Genomic DNA, 16002 nt, shown 5'->3' with positions numbered 1-16002 from the left:
GTGAAGGACAAACTGTGGGGTTTTCCTGATTTTTATATATATATATATATATATATATATATATATATATATTTCATTTAAGATGAAGACTGGATCCAAGATGGAGGAGGTTTGGCCTCTCAGTTTCTCACTACTTTTTGCATTTCTCTGTTTTAGACTTAAAGCTATAGTCATATCAAACCTCTGTGGTTACAGTGAAATTTATTCATTATCAGTTAAGAATACTTTTCTCATCTGATAAGCAAAAGCAGTTGCTTTGGATTGAGTGTGTAGCTCAGTGATAGAATGCATGCTTTGTAAAGAGTGAAGCACTGGGTTCAGTGTCCAGTGCCTGCTCATGTGCACACACACTCACACACACACACTCAAACTCACACACACACACTCAAACTCACACACACACACACTCACACACACACACACACACTCACACACACACTCAAACTCACACACACACACTCACACACACACACTTACACACACTCACACTCACACACACACACTCACACACACACACTCTCACACACACTTACACACACACATACACTCACACACACAGACACCATTTTGGTGTTGTTTAAATTTTGTTGATGACTTTTCAAATCATAATATATTTTTTATTCTTGAGACAGTGTCTCATGTATCTTAGGATGACCTAAAATTCTCTGTGGGAGCCAGTTCTAGTGCTGAACTCATAATCTTCCTGCCTCAACCTTCTGAGTGCTGTGATTACAGGCATGTACCACCACACCCAGCTTGCTAATCCTCTTAAAAATATCTACAACCTATAAGGTGTTAGCTGTAATAGAGAAAAGGAGAGGGGAGCTGTTCTAAATATAGGCACAAATGTGTTTAATGTGTGGAAACACTTTTTCCTGTATAAGATTCAATTATGATTCTGAAAGCCAAGAAGGAAGCAATAATTTCAGGCAAGGGAAGTGGAAAGTTTTTGTTTCCTTTATGTTCATGAAACCAGATTGCTAATGAGAGCAGCATGCTTTCAGGCAAGGAACACACACCACATCAGTCTTCTGTGTGCAGAGAATTTTGTGTGTGTGTGTGTGTGTATGTGTGTGTGTGCGTGTGTATGTGTGTGTGTGTGTGTGTGTGTGTGTGTGTATGTGTGCAAATAGGAAGCCAAGTCTAGAACCTGGTGGCAGGAACTGAAGCAAAGATAGTGGAGGAGTCCTGCTTTCTGGCTTGCTCTTCCTGGCATGTTCAGTCGGCCTTCTTATGTAACCTGGGAGCACTGGCTCAGGGTAGTACAGCCTGCAGTGGGCTGGATACACCTATACCAACCATTAATCAAGGAAGTGCCACATAGACTTGCCTACAGGCCAGACTAATGGAGATATTTTCTCGATTAAGGTTCCCTCTTCCCACTTGAGCCTTGCTTATATCAATTTGAAAAAAAAAAAAAAACCTAATCAGTACAATGCCATTCTACTTTTTTGTTGTTTGTTTTGGTTGTTTTTTTGTGACCGGGTTTCCCTGTGTAGCCTTGGCTGTCTGGCAACTAGCTTTGTAGACCAAGCTGGCCTTGAACTCAAGAGATTCACCTGCTTCTGTTTTCCGAATGATGGGATTAAAGGTGTGTACCACCATCCAGTAGCATACAACTGTCAGATATGCTTTTGTCTACATGATCTGTTAGAAGTGCATTTGCCCGTAGGCTCCTCAGTGCACATATGGTTTTTATTTTGTGTGTGTGTTAACTTTTATTGATTCCTTGTGATTTTACATCGTGCGCCCCTCCCTCTCATCTCCCCATCTCTTCGTATTTATCCTCTGCCCTCACAGCCTCCTTCCAAAAGACCCCTCCCCCCACAAAACCAAAACCCAAACCAACAAATTTGGCAGTGGGCAAAGATCTTGTTGGTGGTGCTGCTCGTATATCAGTCGGGGCAGAGCGGATGACAGTCCTTTGTTCACACAGGTTGATGCCTGGCTTGGTGGCCAAAGCAGTCTTCTGCCTAGGTCTCGTAAAAATCAAATCAAATCCAGGCAGCACAATGTGGGCTGAGGAAGACTGACCAGATGGAGACCTGCAAACTGCCATGCCACCCACACACACCTGCTTGCTTCCACATCATCAAGGGCTGACAGATGATGCCATCCAGGGGCCGGCCAGCCATGTAGCCACCCTGCAGCAGGAGCCACCACAATGTGCGAGTACTTGGTGGTCAGATGGGAGAGAAGTAGAGCAACTTGAACTTTGTGAAGAGAGATGAAACGGAACACTCGAGGGTGGAGAGAAGTAGCCTGTTGTGAGTGGACAGCCCGGCCGCCTGGGGCATGGTGAGGTACTAGCAGGAGGTGCCCTTGAGAGCCATGCATGCCTTAATGTGTGGCCATGCAGTGGTAGGGGTCAGTGTCGATGTACATGGCTTATATCACCACTAGAGAGCATGGAGATGTCCCTGGTCTGGGCAGCCGTTGGGAGTCATGTGGATGTCCAGGGGCTGTGTAGAACTGGCCCCTTCTCTCACCTGCAGCAACACTCTGGAGAGCACAGTGGAGCTATCCCTAGTGGCAGGGCTGTGGGTGAATCAGCACCAGGAGCACGGGTATGGGAGAGTTGGCTCTGTCACCCATCTGTCACGAGAGAGTTGAGAGGTCAAGAAAGCAGGTGAGCTGGTCCTGATCCTCACTGCCTGCATCACTCTGGAGAGCAGGCCATGCACCTCGCCTGGGTAGCACAGTAGAGTTGGCCCTGGGGGAGAGAGCACAGGTGAGCTGGCACCTGAGGATTAGAACGTGGGAGAGCTGGCCTTGCCACTCATCTGATATGAGGACGTGAGGTGATGCCGTCCTCCATTCCTCTTTGCTACCTGCTATAGTCAGGAGAGCTAGGCGTGAGAGTGGATAGCTTTTCTTGTCCCCTCACTGGCTGTAGCACTCAAGAGAGCAGCTTGAGTAACACAGTGGAGCTGTCCCTGATGTCAAAGGCGCTGGTGAACCAGCCCTGAGGATGTAAGAGCAGAACTGGCCCAGTACCTCACAGGATGCAGCACTTGGAAGAGTAGGCCCCTTACCTTGACTGGGCAGCACAGTGGAGCCGGCTCTAGAGGCATGGGTGCGGTGAGCCAGTGCTGACCCTGCCTCCTGCCCATGGTAGTATTCAGTGGCCTAGCCAGAGCAGTGCTGGAGAGCTTACACTGGTAGTACAGATAAGGGAAAGCGGTCACACTAACCAGCTCTGTTACCACTCAGGCCCAGATCCAAAATCTGTATCATCTGTGAAGAGTTGGGATGTGTGAAAGGGCCAGTCAGGCTGATCCAAAGCTGCAGGGTGTCCAGGACGTGGCAACAATAGGAGAACTGGGAAGAGACCCAATGAAGATCCAATACTGGTGGTGTCACCCAAGCCAGAGATCCACAACCAGACCAATGACTCATTGCAAGTGAAGATGTGTAGACGGAGGGATCTCCTGTGGGACATACTGGAATATGCTACAGCTTCCATGATGAGATGTTTTCTATGCTTTCTTGTTGCTTATTTGCTTGTTTGTTTTTTATTTTGGGGGGAGGTTGCAGAGGGCAGATACAAAGAGAGAGTGAGATGAGAGAGGGGCTGGGGTGCGTGATGTGTAACTCAAAAAGACTAAAAAGTTAAAATGTTCTTGGTATGGAAGCTACGATGTGCCACAGTGTGTCCCACACTGTACCCTTTTGTCCACACTTCTCTACTGGCGAATGCTCATTGCAATAAGCCATTGGTCTGGCTGGAGGCCTCTGGCTTTTGTTACTCTATCAATTTAGGATCCTCACTGGAACTCCTCTCTGCTGTCCTGTTGTTGCCCTATGTGTTGTAGACATTCCACACTTTTGGATTTGTAGGACTGGCCTCTTCATGTGCTCTAGCAGTCCACTGACAGGGCAGATGTGCGGGCGAGCCAACTCAAACCCCCATATCTGGGCCTGGGTGTCAGCCCATCAACTTTCCCACACCCACTCCACTACAGCAGGTTCTGTAGCACCGCCAAGGCTAGCTCATCCAGTGCTGCAACTGGCAAGAAGATATAGCCAGCTCTCCCTCCTGCCACAGGTGGCAAAGGGTAAAGTGGGGGATGGAGGGGTGGAGAGCATCTCTCCCTCATCAATACCACCACAGGGAAGAGGCCAGCTCTCCTGCATTCATGCCCTTAGGGCTGGCTCACCGCCCTCCCCCACACCATGCCGTCAGAGCTAGCCCTACTGTGTTGCCCAGGTGAGGTGCAAGGGGAGGGCATTCCTCCTAAATGCTGCCACCAACAAGGGGCCCCAGGGGGCATCACTGGCCTATGGCATCTGGCTGCTCTCTCCTATCTCCACTTCCATCTCTTCATTGTGCACACACTGTTCCATGTCCCCTTCTCTCCCCACTTACTTGCTGATCTTAGTGGTGCTCAGAACCTTGGAGTCTGTGGGGTCCTCTCAGGAGTGCTATGTCCTGCCCTCTCCATGAGGCAGCGGGCGATGGGGTGAGGTGGGGTGGAGCATCCTGCACATACAGTTGTTATTCATCATCTTATTCAGCAAGCTTCTGTCCAGTAAGTCTAAAATCCTTAGAAGATACACTGCACTGACTGTTTCTGTAGCCCTCACCCCAAATGTGGAATCCTGAGTCTCCAGCGATATGGTATTAGGAGGCAGCATGATCCAGTCAAGAGATACCAGAAAGTTTCCATCTGTTTTTGCTATACAAAGACAACTTTTTTTGTTTGTTTGTTTTCAAGACAGGGTTTCTCTGTATAGCCCTGGCTGTCTACTCACTCTGTAGACCAGGCTGGCTTTGAACTCAGAAATCTGCTTGCCTCTGCCTCCCAGAGTGCTGGGATTAAAGGCGTGTGCCACCACTGCCCAGCTAAAGACAACTTTTAAATTAAAAAAAAATTTTTTTAACTCTTGAAATAGGATTTTGCTATGCTGATCAGGTTGGCCTCAAGCTCCTAGACTGGTCTTTTCCAGCCACCTTCACAGCTGGAAGCCCAAGCATGCCACGCCCTCACACCTGGCCTGATGACTTATTGTCCCAAATGGAATAAGGCAGCAAGGTTCAATTCTACTCCCTTCACTATTTCAGTTCAAATTGAATTTTTAAGTCAGTTTCTTTCTGGATCAAGTTCCTCCCTATAGATTTTTGGTGAAGCTGAATGTGCACAAAATTAAAAAAGGAAAAGAAAGGAAAAGAAATGGAGGGGAGAAAGAGACTACTGTGGAGGGCCTGTGACTTGGGTAATGGGAAACTTTGGGCCGGGAGGGTGCTTGCTCGGAGAACATGTGCTGCGTGTGTGGGAGTGGTATGGGAGGCTGGCAGGGTTCGGTGGAGGTGGTAGATAACAGGCTAAGAAAAGAAAGCAGAAGTGTGACATACCAGCCTCCACTCTGACTTGCTGGCTTGCTGTGAGAGCTTCGTGTGTGCATGTGCATCTATCTGAAGGCTGAAACCTTCGGCTCCTTCCAGGGTAGCACAGGTGGCTGCATCTAGGCCTAATGCTCTTGTATAAGAAGGAAGAGGGTTGAAGGAGGTGAAAAGGAGGAAAGCCCTGGGTAGGCTACGGGTAGAGAGCTGCAAGTCGGATACTTCCTTTGCAGCCGGTGTGTAGCAGTCAGCCTCATGGCAGGAGGAAGGACCTGCAACCAGATCTGGTGACTAGGCTGGTGGCAGAGGCTTCAGATGCCACTGGAAATGTACCTAGAAAAAGTGTTATACCTGGCAGTGACAGAACTTGATTTAGGGGACATCCAAGGACATCAGTACCTTAGCTCTCTCTCTGTGTGTCTTACAGATTCGAATAGAAGAAAACCATATGAGAGCAGGCTGGATGTGGATTAATGGAGGGGAGTATGATTATAATGAGTAAAGTGTGCACACATGATTTGAGTTTACCATATATGGTTGGAGAGATGGCTTGGTCAGTAAAGTGCTTGTCCAGCAAGCATGAGGACCTGAGGGTGGACCCTTAACAGACATGCAGAAGGTCTGAGCATGACCTCATGGGCTTGTGTCTTAGTTAGGGTTTTACTGCTGTGAGCAGACACCATGACCAAAACACCCCTTACAAGGACAACATATAATTGGGGCTGGTTTACAGTTCAGAGGTTCAGTCCATTATCACCAAGGTGGGAACATGGCAGCATCCAGGCAGGCATTGTGTAGGTGGAGCTAAGAGTTCTACATCTTCATCTGAAGGCTGCTGGGAGAAGACTGGCTTCCAGGCAGCTAGTGTGAGGATCTTAAAGCCCACACCCACAGTGACACACCTACTCCAACAAAGCCACCCCTCCTAATAGTGCCACTCCCTGGGCCAAGCATATATAAACCATGACATCCTGTAACCCTAGAGCTGACAGTGGATGGATTGCTGGGGCTCCTTGGCCAGACAGTCTAGCTGAAAAACTAGGGAGTTCCAGGTTCAGGAGCAGATTCTATCTCAAGAGCATAATGCAGAATGATAGAGGAAGATATCCAATATCCAACCTAGGCCCCCTGGTGTGAGCACCTGCATATGCATACACATGCACACATCTCCTTGTTTTTCTGTCTCTATCTCTGTCTGTCTCTCTCTCTTTCTCTCTCTCTCTCACACACACATACACACTCCTACTTGCATTCCTGCACACATGAATACCACCCTACTACTACTACTACTACTACTACACACACACACACACACACACACACACACACACACACCTTTACCATATGGAATAGTGGCAAAATAGGGTCAGATATAATTTTTCAAGAAAATAAGTGAATTAGACTTTTATGAAAAATATACTCACCTGACTTTGCCATTGATATGAAAAGTTTGAAAGTACTTCCTGTATCAGTTCCTGCCACAAACCAGCCACCTCTCACCTCAAAGTCAACGGTACCCAGTCAAGCAGGTGAGCAGTTTGCCTGCCAGACTGAGCCATGACATAGCATGCTATGACTTTTGTTTTCAGTTCTAACGTAGAGGATAGTAGAACTTAGTTTCCTGATGATAGCCTAACATAGCTCCCCAAATCTGCCCTGCCAAATAACAGTAGAAATTTCACTCATCAGCTCTCATTTAAATATCTACCTATATCCACCTCACTGTCCATTTCCTTTCTGAGGCACATTGATAGATGAACCATCCATTGGGATATGCACAGTACACCAGGCATTCCCTAGTACACACACTCCCCTCTGCTCCCTGGAGTGAGTAAGTTGCATGCTTACTCCAAATGATTGTGTTCGTTCCTGTACATGCCATATAACCTGAATGGTAACTGTGTAGGCAGAAAAAAGAACACCCCAGACATCCACATTGAAATGTCCAAAATTTGTGGTTGTGTCATCTTGTATGGCAATAGGAACCTAGAAAGTATTGTCAAGATAAAGGGCCTCGAGATGGAGGCAATAGCCTGGCTTAACCAGGTAGCATGATTTCACTCTGTCAATGTGCATGCATTTGGAAACACGGGGTAGGAAAAGGTGAGATTTGTGGGCTTTGAAGGTGGAGGAAGGAAGATTTGAGTCCAGGTGTACAGAGGATTGACAGTCTGGGCGAGGAAAGGAAATAGACGCCTCAAGGCAGAGCAGCTGTCCAGATAGGGGTCAGTACGGAGAGACCTGTGCCAGGCTCCTGACTGACCTACAAGTGGTATCATCAGAAGTTGTTACTTTAAGCCACTAAAACAGTTTAAAAGCACCATGTGGGACGTTATTTTACCTGGCAAACAACCCTTGCACATCCCACAGCCCCTGATACTCAACATATCAAAAATGGAACTCCATCTGTATTCCTCATGTCAACAAATGGTGCCACCAACTGCCAGAATCCCAACGGGAGGGGTGGGCTGAGCCTGGACCCCTCTCCCTCCCTTACTTCCTACACCCAGCAGGCAACAATAACTACATGGATTTGGCCTCTAGGAATCTTTGTCTCTTGGATTTATCCCCTTTATATCCCAACTCTCAAAGTCTGTCAGGGTTTCACTATCTCACTCCTGGGTTAAGCAATTTCTCAGTCTTCATTCTCACCTATTTCAAATCCTCTAATAATGTGTGTGAAATAGAAATTGGAGCAAGTCATTGCCGTGTCCCCAGGTTCCATCTTGCGCTTGTCCCCACAGGATCCAGTCTGTAGGTCTTGCTTGCTGCACATTTGGTGTGCATCTTCAGCCTTGTTCTCTGACTGCCTTCCTCTTCTGGGCTCCTAGCACTGGGCGATTTCCTTCCTTTACACTGCTGCTTTCAGCTCCTAGTAAAGCAGATTATTGGCTAATGCAAATAGTGGGGCAAGCTTTAAGGTTGGTCTGATTCAGTGACTTCATGTCAACATGCACTCAAGTTTGAGCCTGGTTCTTTTTCACTTTCTCTTGCATCAGCCCCTGGGCTACCTGCTTTTTTCTTTCTTTCATTTTGTTTGTTTGTTTTTTTTTTCCGAGACAGGGTTTCTCTGTGTAGCCCTGGCTGTCCTGGAACTCACTCTGTAGACCAGGCTGGCCTTGAACTCAGAAATCCGCCTGCCTCTGCCTCCTGAGTGCTGGGATTACAGGCATGCGCCACCACCGCCTGGCTATCTGCCTTTTTGTAATGGAGTAGGTGTGAGTGGTGTGTGTGTTTGTGTGTTTGTGTGTTTGTGTGTGTGTGTGTGTGTGTATGTGTGTGTGTTCCAGAAAGACTCTCAGGAGATCAACTAATCTTTTCTCAAACCTACCAATAAGCGTGGCCTTCTACCTCTCTGGCTGCAGTTGGCTTGTTTAGAGTAGATAACCTGAGCTGCCTGCCTCAGAGAGGAGGTAGAACTTGGCCTGATGGCCTAGCTCATGGGTTTCACTGGATGTTTCTGATATCTGGGGATTTTCTAATGGAAGGGACTAAGTGTTGCATGGACAATTAACAATGTTCATAGTACTCCATTTTAGCAAATATTTACTGATAACTTTCTATGTGCCATACATTATTGTAAGGTACATACTTCAGAGGAAGTGAAGCCGGTGTTGCTTATAAGCAATTCTACTAGGGTCCTCCAGGGCCCTGTCAACAGTTTACATCATTGTCATCGTCGTTGTTGTCATCATCATCATCTCCTGCCACCATCACGAACAACTACCAGATGGGTGATACCAGATGGTATCAAAGGGCAAAATCACAAGTGTGAAGTTTTGTTTTGTTTTGGGTTTTTCAAGACAGGGTTTCTCTGTGTAGCCCTGGCTGTTCTGTAACTCACTCTGTAGACAGGCTGGCCCTGAACTCAGAAATCCACCTACCTCTGTCTCTCAAGTGCTGGGATTAAAGGCATGTGCCACCACTGCCTTGGCAAGTGTGAAGTTTTAATGATTGTGTATATATATGTGTGTGTGTGTGTGTGTGTGTGTGTATTGAACACAAGGCCTTGTGCATTCTAGACTTATTTTTAGTGCCCTAAAACTGGACTACCACCTCAGCCCAAGTTTAACAATTGTAATTGGCTTTATTTTCCTCCTAAAATTGGTTAAAGTTTTATTCTATAAAATAGAATATCTCATCTGATGGGTTGAGCAGGCAGGTTGGTTTTACATTACCATTGCACATATTAATCAAATAAATGAGATTCATTGTGATATTCCTTATGGGCATATATAATTGTACCTACCTTCCTACCTTTCTTTCCTCTCTCTCATCTCTGGGAGTCCCTGGTCTTCTCCCTTTGTTTTCATTTTTTGTCCCTCCTCCTGTAGATGGGTACCTAGGGTTATGTCATATCTTAGTTATTGGGAATAATGCCAACAGACATAGCTTTTGTACACCAACTTATAAAATATAGTGTGGTGAGGGGGTACCTGGTGGGCCTATGCTATGGTGTGCCCCTGAGTGCACCATACAACAGATCTGGTATAAAAGGGGTTTACTGGAGGAAGGGAGAGTAATGGGGACCTGAAGAAGAGGTACAGGCAGATGAATGGACATGTGAACAGGCAGACAGAGCAGAGCCATGACGGCAAAGAAGGGGTTTAGAGAAGGACAGAAAGAGGGAGAAAGACTGGTATACATGGTAATGGAGAGAGCTGGAATTGTGGGACAGTTATTTTATATGCAACTGATGCTTCACCCATCTGGTAGTTGTTCGTGATGGTGGCAGGAGATGATGATGATGATGATGACGACGACGATGACGAGGACGACGATGATGAGGATGACAATGACGATGATGACAATGATGTAAACTGTTGACAGGGCCCTGGAGGAGCCTAGTAGAATTGCTTATAAGCAACACCAGCTTCACTTCCTCTGAATGTATGGCCAGGAGTATGTCTGATTAATATGGTAGTTTTGTTTTCAGATTTTTGAAGGAAGGAGGTTGGTTTTTAACTTAGAAAGCAGGATTGAGGGAGAAGATTGGTTCTTTCAGAGTTACTTAGGTGAGGAGTGGCTTTAGTCCTGGAGAGGCTGAGGCAAAAGATCACTCAAGACTATAAACTGAAACCAGCCTGTGTAACAACATACTGACTCTCCATTTCAAAGAACAAACTCATGTGGTTCAGTGACGGAGTGCTTACCTGCATTCACAGAGGCCCTTGGTTCTATCCTTAGTACCACAATAGAAATAGTCAAGTCATTTTTCTGTTATGGCAGGAAGACAAAACACTAACAATTGTTTGCTAGGCATAGTATTATCTACCTGTAAAGACAGACCTTGGGAGGCAGAAGCAGGGGGATTGCTTCAAGTTTTTGGCTAGAGTCCACTTCATAATGAGTTCCAAGATAACCAGGGTTGCAGAGGAAGATTATGTCTCAAAACAGACAAACAAACAAACAAACTAACTAACTAATAAATAAAACACTCTCAAAACAAACAACAAACCAACAAGGGACCAGGAAGATGGCTCTGTGGATAAAGGTGCTGACAATCTGTGGGTAAAGAGCCTTAAGATTTCAGCTTGATTCCTGGGGACCCACTAGTTGTTCTCTGACCTTCACATGTATGTTGTAGCATTTGCCCCTTTAAATAAACTCCAAAGGGGCTGGAGAGATGGCTCAGTGGTTAAGAGCACTGACTGCTCTTCCAGAGGTCCTGAGTTCAAATCCCAGCAACCACATGGTGGCTCATCAACCATCCTTAATAAGATCATATGCCCTCCTCTGGTGTGTCTGAAGACAGCTACAGTGTACTTACATATAATAAATAAATCAAGAGAGTTAAGTTTTCAGTGCTTACTGAAGCACAGAACAGTAATAGAGAATTATAGAATAAAGATACAGTATTTAATAAAGCACAGAGATTTATAAATTAAAAGTAATACATAAAAACTTAATAAAAGTTTTCAATGTTTATAAAACACAGAGATTTATAAAGTAAAAATAAAGCATAGAGAGATAAAAAGAGGAAAAAAAAAACCTAGCAGTTTCAGCCACAGAATAAGCAAGAGAATGTTAAGTCTCAAGAAGCCATCAGCTAATAGCATTTAGCACAATTGGAGGCTAGAAATCATCAGTCTTTTGGCCCGTGTCCAATGCTGTGTCCAGCTTCAACCCAGTCTTGTGGGGCAGGCCCCTGGCATCTACCCATTTGCCTGCAAATTTCATGATGTCATTTTTTTTTACTTTTTATTTATTTATTTATTTATTTATTTATTTATTTATTTATTTATTTTAATTTATTTACATTTCAAGTGTTATTTCCTTACATGGTTCCCCCCACTCCAGGAAAACCCTATCCCACCCCCCAACGCCCAGCTTCTATGAGAGTGTTCCTTTACCCACCCACACACTCCCACCTTCCTGCCCTCAATTCCCCTACACAGGGGCATCTATCAAACCTTCATAGGATCAAGAACCTCTCCTCCTATCGATGCCTGACAAAGCTGTCCTCTGTTACATATACAGCTGGAGCCATGTGTACTCCTTGGTTGGTGGCTTAGTCCTTGGGAGCTCAGGGGGCTCTGGTTGATTGATATTGTTGTTCTTCCTATGGGGTTGCAAACCCCTTTAGCTCCTTCAGTCCTTTCTCTAACTCCAACATTGGAAACCCTGCACTCAGTGAAATGGTTGGCTGTGAGCATCCAACTCTGTATTTGTTGGAGTTTGGTGACTATATCTGGGATGAATCCTCAGGTGAGACAGTCTCTGGATGGCCTTTCCTTCAGTTTCTGCTCTGCACTTTGTCTCCATATTAGCTCCTGTGAGTATTTTGTTCCCCTTTCAAGGAACGAAGCACCCACACTTTGGTCTTCCTTCTTCTTTAGCTTCATGTGGTCTGTGAATTCTATCTTGGGTATGTGGAGCTTTTGTGCTAATACCCACTTATCAGTGAGTGCATACCATGTGTGTTCTTTTGTGATTGGGTTACCTTATTCAGGATGATATTTTCTAGGTCCATCCATTTTCCTAAGAAGTTCATGAATTCATTGTTTTTAGTAGTACTCCATTGTGTAAATGTACCACATTTTCTGTATCCATTCCTCGGTTGAAGGACAGGTAAGTTCTTTCCAGCTTCTGACTTTTATAAATAAGACTGCTATGAACATAGTGGAGCATGTGTCTTTATTACATGTTGGAGAGTCTTGTGGGTATATGCCCAGGAGTGGTATAGCTGCGTCCTCAGGTAGTGATATGCCCAGATTTCTGACAAACTGCCAGACTGATTTCCACAGTGGTTGTACTAGCTTGCAATCTCACCAACAATGGAGGAGTGTTCCTCTTTCTCCACAGCCTCAACGGAATCTGTTTTCCCCTGAAATTTTTATCTTAGCCATTCTGACTGGTGTGAGGTGAAATCTCAGGGTTGTTTTGATTTACATTTCCCTCATGACTAAGGATGTTGAACATATCTTTAGGTGCTTCTCAGTCCTTCCAGTTTTCTTAGTTGAGAATTCTCTGTTTAGCTCTGTTCCCCATTTTTTTAATAGGGTTATTTGGTTCTCTGGAGTCTAACTTCTTGAATTCTTTGTATATATTGGATATTAGCCCTCTGCTGGATGTAGGGTTGGTAAAGATCTTTCCCCAATTTGTTGGTTGCCATTTTGTCCTATTGACAGTGTTCTTTGCCTTACAGAAGCTTTGCAATTTTATGAGGTCCCATTTGTCAATTCTTGTTCTTAGAGCATAGTCCATGGGTGTTCTGTTCAGGAACTTTCCCCATGTGCCCATGTGTTTGAGACTTTCCCTCACTTTTTCTTCTATTAGATTCAATGTATCAGGTTTTATGTGGAGTCCTTACCCACTTGGACTCAAGCTTTGTACAGGGAAATAAGAACAGATCAATTTGCATTCTTCTGCATGTTAACTGCCGGTTGGACTAGCACCATTTCTTGAAAATGCTGTCTTTTTTCCACCAGATGATTTTTGCTCCTTTTTCAAAGATTATGTGACCATAGATGTGTGGATTCATTTCTGGGTCTTCAATTCTATTCCATTGATCTACCTGCCTGTCACTGTACCGATACCATGCAGTTTTTTTTTTTTTTTTTTTAACACAATTGCTCTGTAGTACCTTGAGGACAGGGATGCTGATTCCCCCCAGAAGTTCTTTTATTGTTGAGAATATTTTTCGCTATTCTGGGTTTTTTGTTATCCCAAATTAATTTGAGAATTGTTCAAATTCTATGAAGAATTGATTTGGAATTTTGGTGGGGATTGCATTGAATCTGTAGATTACTTTCAGCAAGATGGCCATTTTTACTATATTAATCCTGCCAATCCATGAGCACGGGAGATCTTCGATTTCTTTCTTAAAGACTTGAAGTTCCTGTCATATAAATCTTTCACTTGTTTGGTTAGCATCATACCAAGATACTTTATATTGTTTGTGGCTATGTGAAGGGTGTCATTTCCCTAGTTTCTTTCTCAGCCTGTTTATCCTTTGAGTATAGGAAGACTACTGATGTGTTTGAGTTAAACTTTGCTGAAGTTCTTTATTGGCTGTAGGAATTTTCTGGGTTGCTTAAGTATGCTATCATATCATCTGCAAATAGTGATACTTTGATTTCTTTCTTTCCAATTTGTATCCCTTTGACCTCTTTTGTTGCCTAATTGCTCTAGCTAGAACTTCAAGTACTATATTGAACAAATATATATACAGAGAGGGCAGCCTTGTCTAGTCCCTGATTTTAGTGGGATTAATTCAAGTTTCTCTCCATTTAGTTTGATGTTGGTTATTGGTTTGCTATATATTGCTTTTACTATGTTTAAGTATGGACCTTGAATTCCTGTTCTTTCCAAGACCTTTAACATGAAATGATGCTGAATTTTGTCAAATGCCTTTTCAGCATCTAATGAAATGACCATGGTGCTTTTTTTCTTTGAGTTTGTTTATGTAGTGGACTATATTGATGGATTTCTGTATATTGAACATTCCTGCATCCCTGGGATGAAGCCTACTTGATCATTTTGATGTGTTCTTGGATTTGGTTGGCAAGAATTTTATTGAGTATTTTTGCATCGATATTCATAAGGGAAATTGATTTCAAGTTCTCTTTCTTTGTTGGATCTTTGTGTGGTTTTGGTATTAGTGTAATTGTGGCTTCATAGAATGGGTTGGGTAGTGTTCCTTCTGTTTCTATTTTGTGGACTAGTTTGAAGAATTAGTGTTAGTTCTTCTTTGAAGGTCTGATGGAATTGTGCACTAAAACCATCTGGTCCTGTGCTTTTTTTGTTTGGGAGACTGTCAATGACCACTGCTATTTCTTTAGGGGTTATGGAACTGTTTAGATGATCTATTTGATACTGATTTAACGTTGGTAGTTGGTATCTGTCTAGGAAATTGTCCATTTCTTCTAGATTTTCCAGTTGTGTTGAGTATAGGCTTTTGTAGTAGGATATGATAACTTTTCGAATTTCCTCAGTTTCTGTTGTTAATTCTCCCTTTTCATTTCTGATTTTGTTAATTTGGATACTGTCCCTATGCCCTCTGGTTAGTCTGACTAAAGGTTTATCTATCTTGTTGATTTTCTCAAAGAACCAGTTCCTGGTTTTGTTGATTCTTTGTATAGTTCTTTTTGTTTCTACTTGGTTGATTTCAGCCATGAGTTTGACGATTTCCTGCCTTCTAGTCCTCTTGGGTGTATTAGCTTCTTTCTCTTCTAAGTTTTCAGGTGTGCTGTTAAGCTGCTAGTGTATGCTCTCTCCAGCTTCTTTTTGGAGGCACTCAGAGCTATGAGTTTTCTTCTTAGCACTGCTTTCATTGTGCCCCATAAATTTGGGTATGTTGTGCCTTCATTTTCATTAAATTCTAAAAAGTCTTTGATTTCTTTCTTTATTTCTTCCTTGACCAAGGTATCATTGAGTAGAGCATTGTTCAGCTTCTATGTATATGTGGGCTTTCTGTTGTTTCTGTTGCTATTGAAGACCACTGTCTTCACTGTCTCTGTTTAGTTTGTGTTTCCCTGATCTGTACATTGAGGAGAGTGGGGTGTTGAAGAGTAGTGTGGGGTGCAATGTGTGCTTTAAGCTTTAGTAAAGTTTCCTTTACGAATGAGGGTGCCCTTCTATTTGGAGTATAGATGTTCAGAATTGAGAGTTCCTCTGAGTAGATTTTTCTTTTGATGAGTATAAAGTGTCCTTCTATGGTTTTTTTTTTTTTTTTATCACTTTTGATTGAAAGTCTATTTCATTGGATAGTAGAATGGCTATTCCAGCTTGTTTCCTGGGACCATTTGCTTGGAAAACTGTTTTCTAACCTTTTACTCTAAGGTAGTGTTTGTCTTTGGCACTGAGATGCGTTTCTTGTATGCAGCAAAATGTTGGGTCTTGTTTACGAGTCCAGTCTGTTAGTCTATGTCTTTTTATTGGGGAATTGAGTCCATTGATTTTAAGAGATATTAAGGAATCGTGATTGTTGTTTCCTGCTATTTTTGATGTAATTTTTTATGTTTGTCTGGTTATCTTCTTATGGGTTTGTTGAAAGAAGATTAATTTCTTACTTTTTTTAGTGTGTACTTTCTCTCCTTTTGTTGGTATTTTCCATTCATTATCCTTTGAAGGTCTGGATTTGTGGAAAGATACGGTGTAAATTTGTTTTTGTCATGAAATACCTTGGTTTCTCCATCTATGGTAATTGAGAGATT

General features: G+C 43.7%; 1 long non-coding RNA gene across 1 annotated transcript; it reads right to left on the bottom strand.

The window, feature by feature from the left end:
* Window positions 1-1772: 1772 nt before the first annotated feature.
* Window positions 1773-8167, bottom strand: LOC127679778 (uncharacterized). The gene is made up of 3 exons (XR_007976903.1): window positions 7997-8167; window positions 4370-4483; window positions 1773-2713 (listed from the first exon to the last, which is right to left on the bottom strand). It is a non-coding gene; the product is annotated as an uncharacterized LOC127679778 (long non-coding RNA).
* Between the last annotated feature and the right edge of the window lie 7835 nt (window positions 8168-16002).

Source organism: Apodemus sylvaticus, chromosome 3, assembly GCF_947179515.1.
Source record: "Apodemus sylvaticus chromosome 3, mApoSyl1.1, whole genome shotgun sequence".
In the NCBI taxonomy this organism is placed as follows: Eukaryota; Metazoa; Chordata; class Mammalia; order Rodentia; family Muridae; genus Apodemus; species Apodemus sylvaticus.
Note: the sequence above shows the minus strand (reverse complement) of the source record. Positions and strands in the feature narration are given on the sequence as shown.